This window comes from Piliocolobus tephrosceles, chromosome 5 (genome assembly GCF_002776525.5).
Source record: "Piliocolobus tephrosceles isolate RC106 chromosome 5, ASM277652v3, whole genome shotgun sequence".
In the NCBI taxonomy this organism is placed as follows: domain Eukaryota; kingdom Metazoa; phylum Chordata; class Mammalia; order Primates; family Cercopithecidae; genus Piliocolobus; species Piliocolobus tephrosceles.
The window spans coordinates 118,909,299-118,929,379 of record NC_045438.1 but is presented as its reverse complement, the minus strand read 5'-3'; positions in this window follow the sequence as shown (position 1 = coordinate 118,929,379).

Sequence of the window (20,081 nt, the reverse complement as noted above, 5' to 3'; positions counted from 1 at the left end):
AAGAGAGTTGCAGTTATATTTCCAAAGGTCTATAGTGCCAATGAGACTTGAGGTGGGTCCTAGGAAGTGGGAAGGACCACTCAGCTTCAAATGAGAAAAATAAACCACTAATATAATAGTCATAAAATTAAGACGCAAAGTCCAGGAGGGAAAATAGACCAGGTAGGTGTAGAACATCACTATGGAGACCAGAGGGACAAGAAGATGGTACTGTGAATCCCAGGGCCACTCCTTTTCTAGCGTATGATCAGATGAGCCCTCTTTATCCATATAGTCAGATACAGTCTCTGTGTTGAGCAGAAGAAAAGAGTACCACTCTGAAAGATTAAGCATTTTCCTACTGAGATATTCTAAATTATGATCTAGGGCTGAGTTACCCAAAAGGATTGGTAGAGAATGGAGTTCCCCATTACTCAGTAGAATGTAACTTTTAACATATGCTATATGAAATATAAAGAAAATATAATTATTTGTACATCTTAGTGCAATGTGAGCTAATGTCTGACTTTATAAGACAATAACAAAGGCATATCAGTGAACTGTTAAAGCTCAGAAACTTGTAAACCTTATGAAAAAGTGCCTTGTTATCAAAAATCGCCTAAAAATGTTTGGGCTTCCACATGTTAGAGCGTACTATGATTATTATATTCAAAATATTGGTAACAAATTTCCAAAAATAAAAATATGATTCCTTGTCCAGGAATATAGGCATTATATAATTTATTTTATTTTTAATATTAAAATTAATTAAAATATTTGTTTGTAGTTAAAGTGAAAAATCCTACCTAAAGAGAATATCATTTTCGATTGAAATTTCAGCAACATTATTTCATATATACCGTTTTTTGAGAACTCATGATGCTTAAATGATTTATTTTTATTTCGTACTCGATATTGTTTTTTCTTTCAGTGTTTTAACGTATGTTCTTTGCTGTTTCCAATAATTGCCATCATATTTTGGTTTCACCAGTCTTCTCTTATCTTTAATGCCACTTTCTCTTTTCAGTATACCCCCATTTTCTTCAAAGTAAGGAAATGAGGAAAAGATGTATTTAGTGACTATTCTAGGTAAGGAAGTACAGAAAATAAGAGGAAGGACGTTGAGATTCAAATCAAAGAAACCTAGACCAAACTCTATGTCTAATCTGTTGATCTTATGAAATGTCAAAGAACTTTAAAATAATTGAGAACAACATTTAATTAATATTCAAGGAAAAACCCCAGATTCTAAAAACAGTAGGGCTGAATCCTATCAGTTGCTGCATGGAACTACTTCTTATTTCCCATATTTAAAAAACTGTGAAGAAAGACTTTTTCAAATGTCACTTGTCATTGAAAACTTGACATTTTAATTTGTGAGACCCTGATCATATATTTTAAACAAATTATACAGTTTCATAAAGATATTAGAAATAAGAGGGAAAGACTTCTTGGACTGCTCATCTAAAGTCAAACACAGATGGACTAAATAAAGCTCTCTTTAACATTTTAGTCTCAAAGAAATCCATTCACTGACAAATGAGTTATTTTCCCTTATTAATCGGGGTAGTATGCTAATAACGGCTTATGAACTAAAAACAATCTGCTCCAGACAAGTTTAAGTATCTAGAGACTCATAATTGTTACACGAAATGAGAGTAAAGCTGTGTATGCCCTTCTTTTGTCAGAAAGGTCAAGTGTCTCAGAGCATTTAATTTAAAAAGAAAAAAAATCCACAAAACACAACAACACTATTTCACCAGTGGAAATGGCTCTGGAGTCTTCCATCAACTTCAAGAATTAGTTTCAAAGTGTTGTCTGTTTTCATTCAGTCAGCTACCAGCATGGAGCAGACCACCTGCTGTGAAATAAGGGGGTAGCGACCAACAGTTATTATAGCAGTAGCCATAAGTTTATTGCTTATTGGTACTAAACTTAAATCTTAGTAATTTTGAATTACTGAGTTAGCTTAGATTTATGGAGATGCACAATCATTTAGAATGGCATTCATTCCAGAAGGGTATATTATCTAAACCAATTTTCTTATAGTGATGCAATTGCAATACCATAGTTACGGTTGTATCAGCATTTCCATTATAAAGTCCTATTTTCAGGGTTTTATAATTTGACCATAAAAATTCTCTCCTTGTAGAAACTTGGAAAACAAGGTCTGAGGCATATAACTGAGTTGTAGGGTATTTTTGTTTTATTATTTTACTGAAATTAAAAACAAACATACATGTTTGATCTGTTCAGCCATTTTATACTTTAACTCTACAAACAACAAAAAATGCACCAACTATATGCAGACATATGAAAATAATTGGGGAAAATAGCAATTAACCAAATCACTAAGTTGGCGGAGATGCTCAATTTTTATTAGTTATACATTAAGTTCCTGTGAGAGTGAAAAAAACAATTGTTTAGAAGTAGGTTTGGCAGTGCACGTGAAAGTCTCACCAATGTTAATAGCAAACCAATGACTGAGGCAAGTCCTTAAATTTCAAGTCTCAAGTTTCTCATCTATGAGATAGAGATAATTACACACTCCCATATAAAGTTATAAGGATTCTGTAAGCAGAAATAACGAATTTGAAAATTTTAAAGTGCTCTGTAATCACGTAATATTATAAGCTTATAAGGTTTTCTTCTAAATGTATAAATCTTATTGTCCACACTACTTATTTAGATTTGTTACACATTCATAGCTCTTCCCAAATATAAACTCCTGAAGTAGAGTTTCTCTATCGTTGTTCTTAATGTGGCACACAAATATACGTTGAATTCATAACTAATTTATATTTTCTTTCAAAATTAAAAGTGTTTACCTGACTTTATTTTGCTATCAGCGTTTCTAGTTGGAATTAGTCTACCCTAAAAACATGACGATCGCCCTCTTGCGGTTGATAGAGAGTGTGCACATTGAGTGCCAAGGAAGGGCCAGAATCCTGCCTTTATGAACCAGATCCATAAGAATTTATCTAATTCATAGAGTATAGAAAACAAATCATAGGTCATGAAGAATATGAATTATTCAACGTAAGAGATGGAGGGCATTTCTCAGCATTGTTTCATGGTAAGTAATGAAGAACACAAACTCTGGCAATACACTGTTTAGGTTCATCCCTGCCTCTACTATCTGAAAGCTTTCTAAACTAGGAAGATACCTAACAACTCTAAAAGCAATTTACCAACTATGATATTGGGAATAATTGTAGCAATGGCTTCTGAGAGTTATTATAATAATTACATGAGACAATCCATGGACATTCTGGTTCATATTAGGTATTTAGAAAATGTTAGCTATCGTTATGCTGTTCTTTCTGTGGACCCATATGAATATAATGTTCTTTCTAAAGTTGTTGTTAATGATAAGTACATTCTTTAAAATTTTTCTTTGTTTCAATAAGCTTAAAGAAATCTATTTTTTTGTTGTTGTTGTTGACTGTGTCTTGCACTAATAAGGTGCACATGACAAAGCTTACCTTCAAACATTTATAATTAGTCCTTTCACTTATGATATAAAAATAAAATAAAAAATCATGGGCCCTGGGCTAAGCGCAATATATAGAAAAAATGAACCTAAAATGTATATGGAACTACAAAAGACCCAGAATAGCCAAAGCTATCCTGACCAAAAAGAAGAAAACTGGAGAAACCACATTACCTGACTTCCAATTATGCTACAAAGCTATGCAAAAATAGCATGGTACTGTCATAAAAACAGTCACATAGACCAATGGAACAGAATTGAAAACCCCAAAATAAATTTATACATGTACAGTGAACTCATTTTTAACAAAGTTGTCAAGAGCACACATTGGGGAAAGGTAGTGTCTTCAATAAATGGTGCTGGGTAAACTGGATATCTATATCCAGAAGGATAAGACTACAACCTTGTCTCTCACTATATACAAAAATCACATTAAAGTGGATTAAAGATTTAAATCTAAGACCTCAACCTATGAAACTACTATGAGAACACATTGAGAAAATTCTCCAGCACATTGGTCTGGTAAAAGATTTGTTGAATAATGCCCCCACAGCACAGGCAACCAAAGCAAAAATAGACAAATGGGATCACATCAAGTTAAAAAGCTTCTGCACTGCAAAGGTCACAGTCTAAAAAGTGAAGAGGCAATCCACAGAATGAAAGAAAACATTCTCAAACTATCCATCTGACAGGGAATTAACAAGCAGAATATGTAAATAACTCAAACAACTCTACAAGAAAAAAATGTAATAACCCAAATAAAATTGGGCAAAAGATCTGAAAAGACATTTCTCAAGAGAAAACATATAAATTGGCAAACAGGTGTATGAAAAGGTATTCAATGTCATTGATCATCAGAAAAATGCCATATCAAAACTACAATGAGCTATCTTCTTACCTCAGTAAAAATGGCTTATATACAAAAGATAGGCAATTACAAATGCTAGAGAGGATGTGGAGAACAGAGAAACCTTGTACACTGTTGGTGGAAATGTAAATTATTACAACCACTATAGAGGACAGGTTGCAGAATCCTCAGAAGACTAAAAATAGAACTACTATATGATCCAGCAAACCCACTGGTAGCCATCTAAGCAAAAGAAAGGAAATTCTTATATTGAAGAGTTATCTGTACTCCCATGTTTACTGCAGCACTATTCACAATATCCAAGATGTGGAAGCAACCTAAGTGTTTATCAACAGACACATGGATAAATAAAATGTAGTACATAAACACAATGGAGTACTGTTCAGCCATGAAAAAGAATGAGATTCTATCATTTGCAACAACATTGCTGGAACTGGAGGAAATCATGTTAAGTGAAATAAGCCAGGCACAGAAAGACAATCTTCACATGTTCTCTCATTTATTTGTGGGAGCCAAAACAATTAAAACAATCGAACTCATGGAAAACAAAGAGCAGAATAATGGTTACCAGAGGCTAGGAAAGGTACTGAAGGCAGAAAGTGGGGATAGTTAAATTGGTACAAAAGTATAGTTAGATAGAGCAAATAAGATCTAGTACTTGATAGTACAATAGGTGACTTCAGTCAACAACAATTTACTGTACATTTAAAAATAATTTAAAAAGTGTAACTGGATTGTTTATAACACAAAGAAAGAATAAATGCTTGAGGTGATGGATACCCCATCTATCCTGATGTGATTATCATGCATTGAATGCCTGTATCAAAATATCCCATGTACCCCATAAATATATACACCAACTATGTACCACGATAGCCACAATGAATTACTTGTAATTTTCTCGATAGCATTCTGCAATCTCTTATTTTTATGGATTCACACATAAGTTTCTTTCACCTAGGATAGCTCTTTCCTCTGGGCATATTTCTTCGTATTAGAGGGCTGGAGCAAGTATTTTAGGAAAGTATTTTACATTTGATTTATAACTTAAATATATGTATGTGTGTACATGTGTGTGCACATATGCATGTGTACACACACTTACTACATTATGTAATGTATATATGTTATGTATTGTATATACATCCTAAAGTTTGTACTGTTTTACTCTTTTCGATCTTAAATTCAAGTTAAAATGTTAAATGGTCATATGGAATTACAGAATTGTAAAAACTCAAGTTCTCTTCATCTTTAAAATTATTGTGTTAATATTGTTTATTTTAATTATTTGTTTATGCACAGGAATACCTTGCACATTGGGGTTGGAGACAGTGACTGCATTTGAAACAAGCTCAGATGATTTGGAATTGTTTTAAATTCAAAAGTGTTTATTGAAGGACAAGTTTTAAATTGGATGAGCAGAAGCTTAAATAAAATTTAAAACTCAACAGAATCTGTAGCAATTTCTTAGAAAGTAGATCAATAAAAGACTCTTTCAGTAGGGATATTTTATCAGTAACATTGTTTAGAATCATTGGCGCATGGTGATAATAACAAACAGGTTGAGCTTTGTTGTTTTTAAAATTGTTTTTAAATAATCTGCAGGCAATGCACCCTTTTATCAACTGTATTTTTTATAGCCATCACCACCACTACATACTTGGCATTCTACTCTGCTCTCACTCAGTCTTTCTCTCTTCCTGCTTAATCCCATTACCTAACTTTTAGATTATTTCTATTATGTCTAACTTCTGCTAGTTTTTCATATCACTACTACTTCTTATGGAATTTTTCCTTAAACTGAAATACCTGAATAATACTGAATTAGATGCCTGATATTATAAGCTCCCAGATTCCGGCACACTCTCTATTTACATTACAAGTCATCCAGCCTCTTTGTAATAGTCCATTACCTAGTGTATTTTTTCCATGACGCTACAAATTCTATAAAGACTGGGACTACGCATTGCTCTAAGAACTAGACCACCACTGAAGAGTGTTGAATAAACTTCAATTCTACTTCTCTGTCAAGTAGCCCAAATCCTAACAAGTGTGGACTGACTGGCTAGTTTCCTCCAGCACGTCATCAGGATACATCTTTTATACTCTGTGTTTATGAAAAGTCCATTGAGGCCATGTTATACTGACATTTTTTGAATAGGCCATCCAACATAAGGATGCATCATCATGAGTAATACTAATCAATAGCTATTTGTCTATACCTGAGACCAATCCCAGGACACAGCAGAGGGAAAACTTGAGGCATCCATGCTAACAAAAGACATTTGCTCATGTCCCCTATTCAGTCAGTAACATGTTCCCTCTTTTCTGCAACTGATTAAAAATTGCTCATACCAGAAGCTTTAGGTAAACTGTCTTCACCTATAGCAGGTATTTTCAGACTCCCCTCATATGTCTTGTCTCTCCTGAGTATTCTCAAAGTATTATTTGCCCACCTCTGTTAAAGCTCTTATCACATTTTATGAAAATTACCAGATGTTTTTTCCAGTCTCTCCTACTAAACCATTATCTCTTTCAGGGCATGGATCTATTTTTAATTCATGTCTGAATTACAATGCTCTATTCAATGTCTTTTTATAACATATATTAAATATATGACCAATGAATTTGAAAAAGCAGAGTGGAAGACCATCCACCTATAATGTTACTTGAAATGACCCACAGTGCAAACTGAACTATTAGTTAGGCAGTCATCTAACCATTTTCTTTACATGCTCATCACTCTCTCATCAAGGCATACCCCTGGAATATCTTTCTTGAGGCAACACCACTTTCAATAAACTCTTCTTTTGCTTGTATAACTTTCTTCCTCCCTGCATTTGTATTCCATATACACAATTGAGTACTATTCAGTCACTGAAAAGAATGAGATTCTGTCATTTGGACCAAAATGGATGGAACTAGGGGACATATTCCATAGCAGGAAATTCTGTGGAACTTGGGCACTGAGGGTTTGAGTTTTAAGAAGAGGACCTTTGCAAAATGGAGACAAAAAACGTCCCAGAATAAATAGCCTCTTTTTAGATAATACCTCTATTCATTGTGGCCTCTTCTTGCATCTATGGTCAAAATTCTTGGCTCAGGATGCCATAATTATCTGAGAAGACAATCCCTTTTCAATTATCTAGCAAGTATCCTGTAGAATGGCAATAGCATTTCTTATTTTCTTTCTCAGAAAATGTTCTTATATAGTGTTCATTCTTAAGTTATGACTTCAGAATTTACTCCATAGATAAACAGATTACTAGAGAAAAAAGTCCACATTTCTTTATAATTCATAGAAAATAATTCTTTTTCCTCTGGAACCATAAAATACTTCTCAGCAAGTTTAACATACCTTTATGTTAACTTCATATAGGAGACTTTCAGTTCTGTGTGTGTGAGATGACCCAGAAAGTTGAGATGCTATTGAAGAGTAGAACATTTTCTAATTGGTCTCCTGTACGTTTTAGAGTTTATCACTTACCTGGATCTGGATTTTTCTCCTCCAGCAAAGAAACAAACCTACTTTCTCACTGACTGACTATCATGAGTTGGGTTCTGTATCTGCCATGAGCACATCCTAATGCGATGGACTATTTAGACATCTGATTTTTCCATTTGCAAACTCAAGGAGAGCTTGGGTAGACAGCATTTATTTCTTTTTTAGCATTAGAATCCAAAACAGTGTGACAAACAATGGTTATCACTGTAATGTTTAACATCTATTGAGCATTTGGAATGTGCACGCACTACACTACATGTTTTGTAGGCATTCCTCAGTACAATGTAGATAAGAACATTATGGTACAGAAATGTGCAGAAAGTTTCCCAAGTTCACACAGCAAGAGTGATGATACCTTGTTGAAACTCACTTAACTGTACTCCAGAGCTCACTGAATATGCCTCCAACTCTACAGTGCCCTCTTCAGGATATGTTATATTTCTGTTAGGTAAATGTAACTTTCTGAATAGTAATGGCCCCATCTTCACTTTCATGCCCTGCTGCGGTGCTTAGGCCAGGGCCCATGATTTTTTATTTTATATTTACATTTTCTATATAATTTCTATTTTTTTCTATTACCAATGTTATTGGTATCTTGATAGGTATTGCATAACATCTGTAGATTGCTTTGGGTAACTGAACATTTTGACAACATTGATTCTTCCAATCCCTGAACATGAAATGTATTTTTTTTCTGTGTGTGTGTCCTCTTCAACCGTTTGCATCAGTGTTTTATAGTTTTCACTGTAGAGATCTTTCCCTTCTTTGGTTAAGTTCATTCCTAAGTATTTTATTTTATTTTATTTGTAGCTATTGTACATCAGATTACTTTCTTGATTTCTTTTTCAGATTGTTCATTGTTGGTGTGTAGAAATGCTACTGATTTTTGTATGTTGATTTTATATTCCTGCAACTTCACTGAATTTATCAGTTCTAATAAGATTTTTTTTTTTTTTGGTGGAGTCTTTTGTTTATTTCAAATATAATATCATATTATCTGCAAATAAGAATAATTTGACTTCTTCCTTTCCAATTTAGATGTCCTTATTTCTTTTTCTTTTCTCATTGCTCTAGCTAGTACTTCCTGGGAGCTATGTTTTGAACTTTGAACTTGATCTAGCAGATGGACAACTGAGAGCCATTGAAGTTTTTAAGAGTGTAGTTAGCATGATAATTTTCACTTTCTAGAGATAATTTATGACTATATTGTGAATGGGCCATAGGAGTAAAATAAATGAGATCAGTTATGAGGCTATTGTCATTTCATTGAAAGAAAACAGTGCTCTGAGTTAAGATGGTAGATAAAAATATAGGTGAAGAAAGAGGAGATAAAGTGCTGCTAGCATTTTGACTTAGACAACTGAGTGAGTCAAAATCCTAGTTACTGAGTTTAGGAAAACACAAAGACAAGAGATTCAGGAGAATGGAGAAATTTGGTACCTTAATCTGCCATTGGGGTATAGAACTGGAGGTGTCTTAGAGGCAGCAAGATGTACTACCCACAGACTTAAGAAAGACCTAGACAGATATGTAGAAGTTGGAATTTGAGAATAGAGATGGTTAGCTAGTTGAAGATTTTTGACTGTGCACTCCCACTAGCAGTTCCATGTCCATGACGCCTTGTGGCACACATCCTATCTCAATCACCACAACCTGCATCACCATCTTTTATTAACTCTACCTCTTTAGTCAGACTATTTAATTTTGCTGGGCTTTGATTATCTGTAACACAGCAGGTATCATACATTAGGGGGAAGACATATTCTGAGAGTTCTTAAAATTGGTCCACATTTTTTGTTTCAACTGTCTAATAAGCTGCGTGGTGTTTTCCTAATTAGAAAGCTTTTCATTCTCTTAATTCTGGATTATTGACATCTTTAAGAATTTTTATTTAAAAGCAAATTACATTAACCAGTAATAACAGTAAATAAGCAAAGCATTCTTACTATGTGCCAGACAGTATCTGAAGCAATTTATATATTTTAATTCATTCAATTTGTTATAAAACCCTCTAGGTAGGTACTATTGTTTCCACTCATTTAACAGATGAGGAAACTGGGGAAAAAGAGGTGATATGGTTTGGCTCTGTTCCCACCCAGATCTCTAACTGTAGTTCCCATAATTCCCATATGTCATGGGAGGGACCCAGTAGGAGGTAATCGAATGATGAGGGAGGGTCTTCTCCAACACTATTCTCATGGTAGTGAATAAGTTTCACAAGATCTGATGGTTTTATAAAGGGAAGTTCCACTGAATATGCTTTCTGTCTTGCCTGCTGCCATGTAAAATGTGGCTTTGCTCCTCCTTGCCTTCTGCCATGATTGTGAGGTCTCCTCAGTCATGCTGAACGGTAAGTCAATTAAACCTCTTTCCTTTGTAAATTACCCAGTCTCAGGTATGTCTTTATAAGCAGTGTGAGAACAGACTAACATAAGAGGTTAAGAAAATTACTCAACATCCCACAGTTAGTGGCAGAAATTGAACACAGGCAATCTAACTCCAGAGTCTGTGTTAATTATCATTAATCTATACTACTATTAATTTCTTAACTGGGATGATTTGCTAATGAAGAATTGCTTTAGTGATGTTAGATTGTATGATAAGTGCAATTGCTTATAAAGATTTTCCAGAATGGGATTCAGTGTGGGTGAACTTTCATAGGGTGGAAACAAAGGTGTAGCTTCTTAAGCTGTTTTTAATGCCCAGGTCAAGCACTGAGACAGGCACTCTGTTGACCTTCTTTGCCATTCAGGTGTGGAAGAGGCCAGCACATGACTGGTAGAGGGGATATAAATAGAGGTACTAAAGCAGGGCCCATCAAAGATACTTTTTAGATACTTCATAACAGCACCTGTCTTCCCTCAGTTTTTCCACACAACTGAATGTTTATCCATCTGTATTTGTGCAGGAAAGTTATTGACAAGATGTAGTTCAAAATTCATGATTAATTTGATGAAAAGTGAGAGAGTCTTTAGGGACAAATAATCTGTAAAGCATTTCAAATATTTTATAGTAACTTCTCCCTGCCTCCACTTGTTTTCATTTCACTCATTTCATCTTGATTCTGTTGTAACAGATGCCGATAGAGTTTTTGACACTGAGAATGCCAGATCCGTCATTAACATGTTGCCAAACTGGGAAGGATTTACTAACAATATATTTTGCCGGCATCACTTCACTTCTTTTAATAGAGAAACTCATTTGAATAACATCTGAATAAAGGAGTTAATAATAGTAGCCTAAAGCAGAAGCCAGATTGGAATAATAAACAATTGACCAGAATCTTCACCCTGAATGAAAATTAAATGTCATTAGAGTAATTTTGAAGACACAAAATAATCTGTCAATGCTAAATCTTTCTTACAGCCTTTTCCCGGTACCCTTCCTGCTACCATATTTTTAACATAGCACTCACTTTTGCCCCTCTCGGCTTTATCTAGGATTTAAGAAAAGATAGATTAGATTGACATTAAAGGAATTTTGAAGTATCAGCAAGAACGTATTATTCTGAAATTGGTTATCAATTTTAATTCTTTCTAAATTATATATCAATTAGTGCATGCCACTATTTTCACCTGCATGCACTAACAAATTTGATATAAGGCATTAAGAAAATATTTTCCTCTTTAAATTTCAAGTATCTAAAAATGCTACAATGTTATATTACACTAATACGGGTTAATCTTTGTGTTTGTATGAGAGAGCAGAGGGAGCTAAAAAAACAAGAAAGAGAAGAGAGAAAATGGAATTATTGGTAGTGTGGAATTCAGACTCATCTTTTTATAATAGTATTACAAATCTGTTGTAAGAAAGGATGATTGCTTCATGTGACAAGAGTAAGATGAGCATGTCCCCCTCTACAAAATATAAAGGGCAGAGAGCTCCAAAACAGATATGCATATGGGAGAGGTATTTGAAAAAGCTGTTTTATTTTATGGTTAGTTTACCAGAAGTAAACATATAGGTTTTGTTTTTGCTGTTAATTGTTTCTGTAGCATTAAATATGAAAGTGCTCATAAATTCTATGTGTACACTTTGATGAATGTACCCATGTAACAAGTACCCAGAACAAAAATAGAAAATTACCAGCACCCCTGTCATTGCCCATTACACCTTTTAAAAAGGTAAACATTATTGGACTTCAATTGCTATAGATTAGCTTTGTGGTTCTTGAATTTCACATTAGAATAATCATATAGTATATAATATTTGGAATCTGGCTTCTTTTATTCAACGTCATATTTGTGAGATTCAACCATACAGTTTAATATAACAATAAGTTGATCATTCAATTTCTCCTATGTATAACTGTACCTCCAACTTACTTATTCATTTTAATGTTGAACAAAACTTGAATTTTTAAAGTGTATAGCTGTCGTAAATAGTGTTGCTATAAATATTTTGTATATGACTTTTGATCACCATATGTGGATTTTCTTAGGCATTTAATTTTTTAAAAAAGAGCTCCTACAAACCTAGAAAACCATTCATTGTTCCTAGATGTGTACTTGGCTGGGAATCTCAAGTCACTGCGCACAAGCAAACATTTTGTGTGTAATAGCCTATTTTTTTTTTTTTTTTTTTGTCATGGATTTGTTCATGTCCAAATTACAAATTCTTCCTGAAAGCACTTCGACTTCTTATGTAAAGCTGTATTATTTTCCATATCTTTCCATTTTCCTTGGAAAATGGCAAAAATAAGTTTTACTTAGTATAAAAACAGCTATTAAGTGAAATTTTTGACACGTCAAAATCAATACGTTTAAGAGTAGTTTGAAGAACATTTGGAGACAAAACAGCAAAGAGTTAACAATCACTTTCTTTAATTGCTATACTAAGCAATCAAAAACAAAATTTAACTCCAAGGTAGTTTTTATAAAAGAGATTGTAACCTTCAGTAGTAATCCTTGCATTTATCGCTTTCTGTTTAGTTTTACCTGAGCTTTTACATGAGCTACTCTTTCTTCAAGGTCTTCTCAGGGAAAGAACTTTTACATTGTAAAGTCATCATTATATATATATATACTGTTAGAATTAATAAACAAATTCAGTAAAGTTGCAAGATATAAAGTCAACATACAAAAATCAGGAGCATTTCAACAATGAACTATGTGAAAAAGAAACCTGTAAAACAATCTCATTTAAAATGGTTAAGAAAAATTTAAATACTTTAGGAATAAATTTAACCAAGAAAGTGAAAGCTCTGTATGCTAACAACTGTAAGACATTGATGAACAAAAATGAAGAAGACACAGATAAATGGAAAGAAATCCCATGTTCCTGAATTAGAAAAATTAGTATTGTTAAAATATCTATATTACCCAAAGCAATATACATATTAATTGTAATGCCTATGAACATTTCAATGACATATTTCACAGAAAAATGACATATTTCAATGACATATTTCACAAAAATAGAAAACAATTCTAGAATTTATATGTAATACAAAAGACCTGAAATAGCCAAATCAATCTTGCCCAAAAAGAACAAAGCTGAAAATACCATACTACCTTACTTCGAAATATACTACAAAGTTACATTGATCAAAACATCATGGTACTGACATAAAAATAGACACATAGACTAATAGAGCAGAATTGAGAAGCCAGAAATAAATTAATCTACTTACAGCCAATTGATTTTTGACAAAGTTTTCTAGAACACACAATGGGGAAATGACAGTCTCTTTAATAAATGGTATTGGAACAACTGAATATCTGCATTGGAAATTTTAATAAAAAGCCTCATGTCACACCATATACAAAACTTAATTCATAATCTACTTAAAAGTTAAACATAAGACCTGAAACAGTAAAACTACTAGAACAAAGCATAAAAGAAATGCTCCATGACATTAGTCTGGGCAGTGATTTTTTGGGGATATGAACTGAAATGTATGGGAAAGAAAAGCAGAAATGGATAAATGGGATTACATCAAACTAAAAAGCTTCTGCATAGAAAAAGGAAACAATTGACAGAGAAAAGATACAATCTATGGAATCAGAGACTGGCGCTATGCACACATCCCAAGGCCATATCAAAGGCTTATTAATTAATTGCATAATTAAGATCCATAAGGGCAGCTGGAAAGGCCTCCAAAATGGCACTTCCAAAATGGCTTGAGAGACCAAAATAAAGGAGACTGGCTGGGGTTTTTAATTGTGATTAGGAGTTGACATCTGGGTGAGGATTTACACACATGGGCAGGGGCTGACATGGTCTGAATTTCTCACTGTTTTAAAAGTGGACGTTACCCTGGCTTTTTCATCAGCTTGCCCAGATGTGAGTCACAAGGGGAAGGAGGAGATGCGAGGTTTAAAATATGCCAGCAGCCAAAATTTTAAAAATGGAGTCAGATGACATATTATATGCACATACTGTAAGCCAGGCCTACTTAGTCACTTAGGATATATAAATGGACAAAACAGACACCTAACATTACTGAGATATCAATTCTATTTAGGGAAGACAGAAAATGCACAACACATATAATACACGAGTGAAGCAAATAGTATAAGAGATTCAGATGTGTCATGTGGAAAATAAAAGAGTAGACTAGAGGAAGGAGGTTCAGAGATGCAGAGTATAAGGAAGAGTGCAGTTTTAAATAGGATGCTCAGGTTGGGCCTCTGAGAAGGGGATGTTAAGCAAGTACTTAAAGCAGGTGAAGATGTTAGCCATACAGAACCCTGAAGGTAGAAGGGACAGCCACTGAAAAGACCCTAAGGAAGTAAGGTACCTGTTGGAATGTCTGAGAAACTGCAAGGAGGCAGGTGTGAGGGAGGGCAGTGAGGGAGGGGAGGAGGAGCAGGAGGAGATGAAGTCATAGAGGTGAAAGGGACACAGACTATAAAATGTATTACAGACTATTGTAAGAAATTACAGTGAGATGGGGAACAGTGAGAGAGGTTGAGCATAGGTGTGGCATGATCTAATTTATCTTATAAAGAGACCCCTTTGGGTGCTGCATTGAAGATAGTAGAAGGGAAAGGGGAAACTCTTCGAGATAGGAGGCTCCAATTAGGAGGCTATTATTGTAATCAAGGTGACAAATGATTTTGACTCAGACCAGAGTGTAAAGAATAGTAGATGGATTTTAACATATATTTTGAAAGTAAAGTCAACAGGATTTACTGTCAGATTGGATGTGAATGTGAAATGAAGGTAGGGATCAAGGAAGACTCCAATGCTTTTGGCTTAGGCAACTATGGGCACCTGGTGCAGGTGAAACAGTTTTTTATGAAATCATATGAATTAAGCCAAATTTCTGCCTTCCAGCACTCTATGCAAGGCACAATTCTATAAAAGATTATAATGGTATTATAGGTAAGGTGGAAACATATCTTAAAATATAAATAAGCAATGAATTAAGACACAATTGAGGCAAAATAGGTAATGATTCAGTGTATAAACACTAGTGTCAAATTCTTGGTTTCAAATCCAGACTCTGCCTCTATATTGCAAAGTGATTTTCAGCAAATCAGTCACTTTTTTTTCATGCCCACATTTCCTCTTATGCAAAATGAAAATAAGCATACATATGTATTATGGATAGGATGTTGGAGTGTAGAGACCATGGACTTTAGATTTTAAGTTAATTTGAGTCCTTGCTAAATTTCTTAATAAATTATAATACTATCTTCACCTATTTAATCTCAATTCCCTTTCTTTGGAAAGCAAGAAAAATAATACCTAACTTGTGTATTTGGCAAGGGTTAAAAAGTTCTATATTTGGCACAAATTAGATATCAATTTATTGAAAATGAATTATTACTTGCCATTTTTCTTCATTGAAATATTTATTTTTCCTCTTCAAAAATGACTTAAATAAGTTTACAGATTTCCATTCCATCTCCTTTTTTTCTTACTTCTATTAACAAATGTACATAGCACAAAATGGTCTTCAGAAAGCAGCATTATCCTTGAGATAGTGGAAAGATGGTAAAATAGAAACTAACTGTTTAAACTACCCTTTCTTTGTTTCTGCTTCAAAACAGCCTAATAATGATACCATCTCAACTAGGAAAGGTTATGCATTAGAGTTTATGTTTAATTTTCTTCCTATCACTTTTTCTACCATGTTTCTACTTTCTGTCACTTTTTCCATCCCTAACAAATTCTCAACCTGTAATCTCCAAAATAACCTAAGTAAATATTAATTCACATGTAGTGGATTAAATCACAGTGAATATGCAACACTCATCAGTTCATTCCCCATGTATTGAAGGTCTTTGCAAATTAAATGGTGAAAACTTAACTGTGTAAGCTGAGGCTACCTTCTGTGTGTAATAGTACTAACAATATAGCTATACATTGTGGTTGAAGTCCCTGGTTTAAAGATGCTTCTAACACTAAAAAGGGAGCATTTTATTTCAGGACGTTGATACATACGTCAAATTTTCAGCTGCAAACTATGATAAAATTCATATTCAACCATGTTCTCTATGCGGGCATCTAATATTAAGCATTAACGTGTGTAAATATATTTCTAAAATACGTTTGAAAATATATGTACATAATAGTTAGCTATAGTCACAATAAGGTATTAGGTTATACAACCAATCTTCTGAAGTCGCACATTTTTTAATGTTCCAACAACCTTATGAGAAAAGGTTTGATGCTAACCACTGAACATCCCTGTGGTAAAGATTCATGTTTTGCATCAGCTCTTTTGCATCTTGAAGTGTACACACCAGTTAGAGATAAAGCGCTGAAATTGTTGCCTTCTGTCTTCCTTTTAAATGTGAAAGTACCTCTAAAATACTGTATATTACCTGCATATTTTCTTTGCCTATTTTTCAAGTGGGGCAACAGGAAGACTTAAATCTCCCTAAATTTATAAAAGAAATTTATCTTTGGCGAAATCCTCATTGTGCAAATACAGCAACAAAGGATTTTAGACAATCACTGTATTTTTATGCTAAACAAATAAGCAAGCACATGACATGAAAAACAATCAAAAAACAAAAACAAAAACAAAATAAACTTCTGGTGATCTCTATAAGAAGCTTTTATTATTCAGACTATTTTATTTATTCTTTGCAGGTCATTCTGGTATGCATCATTCATTCATTTTTCATCAAAACTTGATTGCCCACATACCATATTTTAGGTACTAGAAAGTTGAAGATGGATATGGACCCTGTTTTCTAAGCACTGACACTTTACTTTTTTTTTTTTTTTTTTTTTGAGATGGAGTCTCACTTTCTCTCCCAGACTGGAGGGCAGTGGTGCCATCTCTGCTCATTTCAACTTCTGCCTCCTGGGTTCAAGCAATTCTCATGCCTCAGCCTCCCGAATAGCTGGGATTACAGATGCATGCCACCACGCCGGGCTAGATTTTTCCATTTTTAGTAGAGAAGGGACACAGATTATAAAAGGTATTACAGACTATTGCAAGAAATTACAGTGAGATGGGGAGCAGTGAGAGAGGTTAAGCATAGGTGTGGCATGTTGGCCAGGCAGTCTCGAACTTCTGACCTCAGGTGATCTGCCCACCTCAACCTCCTAATGTGCTGGGATCACAGGTTTGAGCCACTGTGGCTGGCCGATACTTTACTCTTGTCACCAATTTTTTGAAACAATTGGGATTAAAAATTACGGATGTCTGTTCCATTAGATGTCACTGTTACATAGCTTTGTGCTTAATCCAAGCCCCAAAGCTTATTTGGTATGTATTGTGCAACAAGATAAATAAGTAAATAAACAAATAAATGAAATATATAATTCCTGCCCTAAAGTTGCTTAAAATTTCATAAATGTATGGATGCAAGGCTCTGAAAAAAGTCTTATTAGAAAATAAACAGTTACCAAATAGTATATTAGTAGGCAACAGGAAAAACACCCTACTTTACTGAAATTTTTTTCCACCTTGATTTGGTCATTCATTAATTCACTTACTAAGCCAAATATTAGGCTCATACTGTGGTCTAAGGGATGTATTTCACATTGGAGTAGAGAAATAAATGAGGTTTTATGTATTACTATATAGCAAGGCTTGTTGATAATTAAATAAGAACTCTGCAACATGATAAACATGAGAGAGAAGTACAGACAAATGTATCAGGTTTTAGGAGAAAGAATAATTCCATCTAAAGTATCCTATGAGATTTAATATAGGGTATTTTGAAGGACAAGTAGCAGGCACAGAACTAGGGTGAAGGAAATGAGGCATTATCTTTGAGGGCAAAATTTAAGGTGGTCCCAAAAATCATTAAGTAAGATGAATAATATTTTAGTAAGATGTTTGTAAAAACCAAGTGGCAAACTATGGACCATGGGCTAGCCACGTATTTTTGTAAATAAAGTTTTATTGGGCTTTCACCAAATGAGGATATGAAGGTAAAGGTTTTCTAGGAGAGGAAATAGCATGAGAAAACACCTGCAGTTTTGAAAATGATATGTGACATATCTAAGAATAACAACTAGCCTTGTGAGATTTTAAAGAATACTTGAATGGAAGTGGCTTTGTTTTGTTTTAATGTGGTGTTTTGGATTATAGAGTCATTTTATCTTCTTTTAAAGTTTCCATTTTGCAGGAAGTAATTAATTAAATGTATTGACTTTGAACTGCTTGTGATTTGTTTGAAGACTTGATAGACCTGTAATAATTATCTGTCAAATTGAATCTTTTCCTTACCATTTTAAGAAAGCTAGAAGGAACAAGAAATAGAGAGGGTAGGGGGATATTGAAAAAGAATGTAGAAAAAAAAGGGTAAGGACTTAGAAACACATTTTCTTCTATGAAATGTTGCTGGTCTGTCATATGTGAAACAAGAATAGGTGTAAATAAGTAGAAGATTTATCGAACCTATATATGTACAGAGTAGTAAGGTAGTATGTAATAAATGCAAAACTACATGGGAAACATTTGTTTTCTTTTAAAAAATAAAATTCTATATACACTTTACAACAAAATACCTATATTGTTCCATGATTTTATACATCGAATAAAGGCATATACTGTGGAAAAGTGGAGAGTATTGAAAAGGATAAATAAAACATATATACAACAATAAGAAAAGCAGACACAGAAATGTTCAAAAGGACAGTGCTTACCCAAAGCAGTATACCTAGTTGTGTACCATACGAGGATCACAATGAGAGTTTTCCTATTTTATGTAAACGATATCATATACATGTATATTTGAACTGCACATACATCAAGATATGATTACATCTGGACTCAATTTTCAGCTTATTACCTGTTCTTCCATAAAGCTCACCATTAAACATCAAGGTCAACAATGCATTCATTCATAATGTAGGCATCCCATGGACCCAGGGAAAAACCATTAAGTACATAAGGGCATGACAGCCTAAAATCCAGCTGGGTCACCACTTAATGACCGTTTCCTAAAGAACTCTAAGGATGTCTAGACTTCCCATCTGGCAACCTAGATCACAGATGCAATGCTGAATTAGAGTGGGGTGGGTCATGCATCTCAACTTACCTATTGTGTAGTTTTTGCTAAGTCTGCCTATGGTTAATATGCTTTTCTTTAAAATAGAAGTAATTCTTACAACCAACTTCAAAGCAATATCAAAGACACTAATGAAAAAACTAGTAATTAGCAAGCCCCGTTATGTGCTGCCTCCATTCCCAGGAATTTACAACCAAAAAGTACATTGTCATCAAGTATAGCATCAAAACATAAAGTAGAATCATATCAAGATAGCTCTTTTGCCCCCAGGTTCATCATTATTTTTCATCCCAGTCTTGACTGTGCAACCACTAAATATGAACCATCAAACTGAGAGAGGTGGGATAACAAAGTGAAAGATGCCTAGAGCAATAAAGAGATTTTAATTCTTTTTTTTTAAGCCTCCATCTCTCTAGTGTTGGTTTGTGATAGATGGTTTGAGAGAAGACATCACAAAATTCAGTGACATAAACAAAAATGTGATGCTCAGTACCTGAACACATGTACTTGGCAGGGCCTTTCTCAATGAGAGCTTAGAGTACTTGTCAGAAATATGGCAATGGGTCACTTGGACAGAGTGGTCACTGTGTCCATGCCTCGTGGCAATGTTCATTTTTCTTCACTTATGTAGAAGCTATCTGCCCTGGCTAATTATTTTCAGAGCTGGAATATCCATAGAAACACTTACTTTTGCCATAATGATTACAAAATTCCCTTAGCAGTTTATATTTTCCATATTCAGTTATATTTATTACCTTATGCCATGACAGCCTTATCATACCAGGAAGTTATCCACAATGATGATTGCAA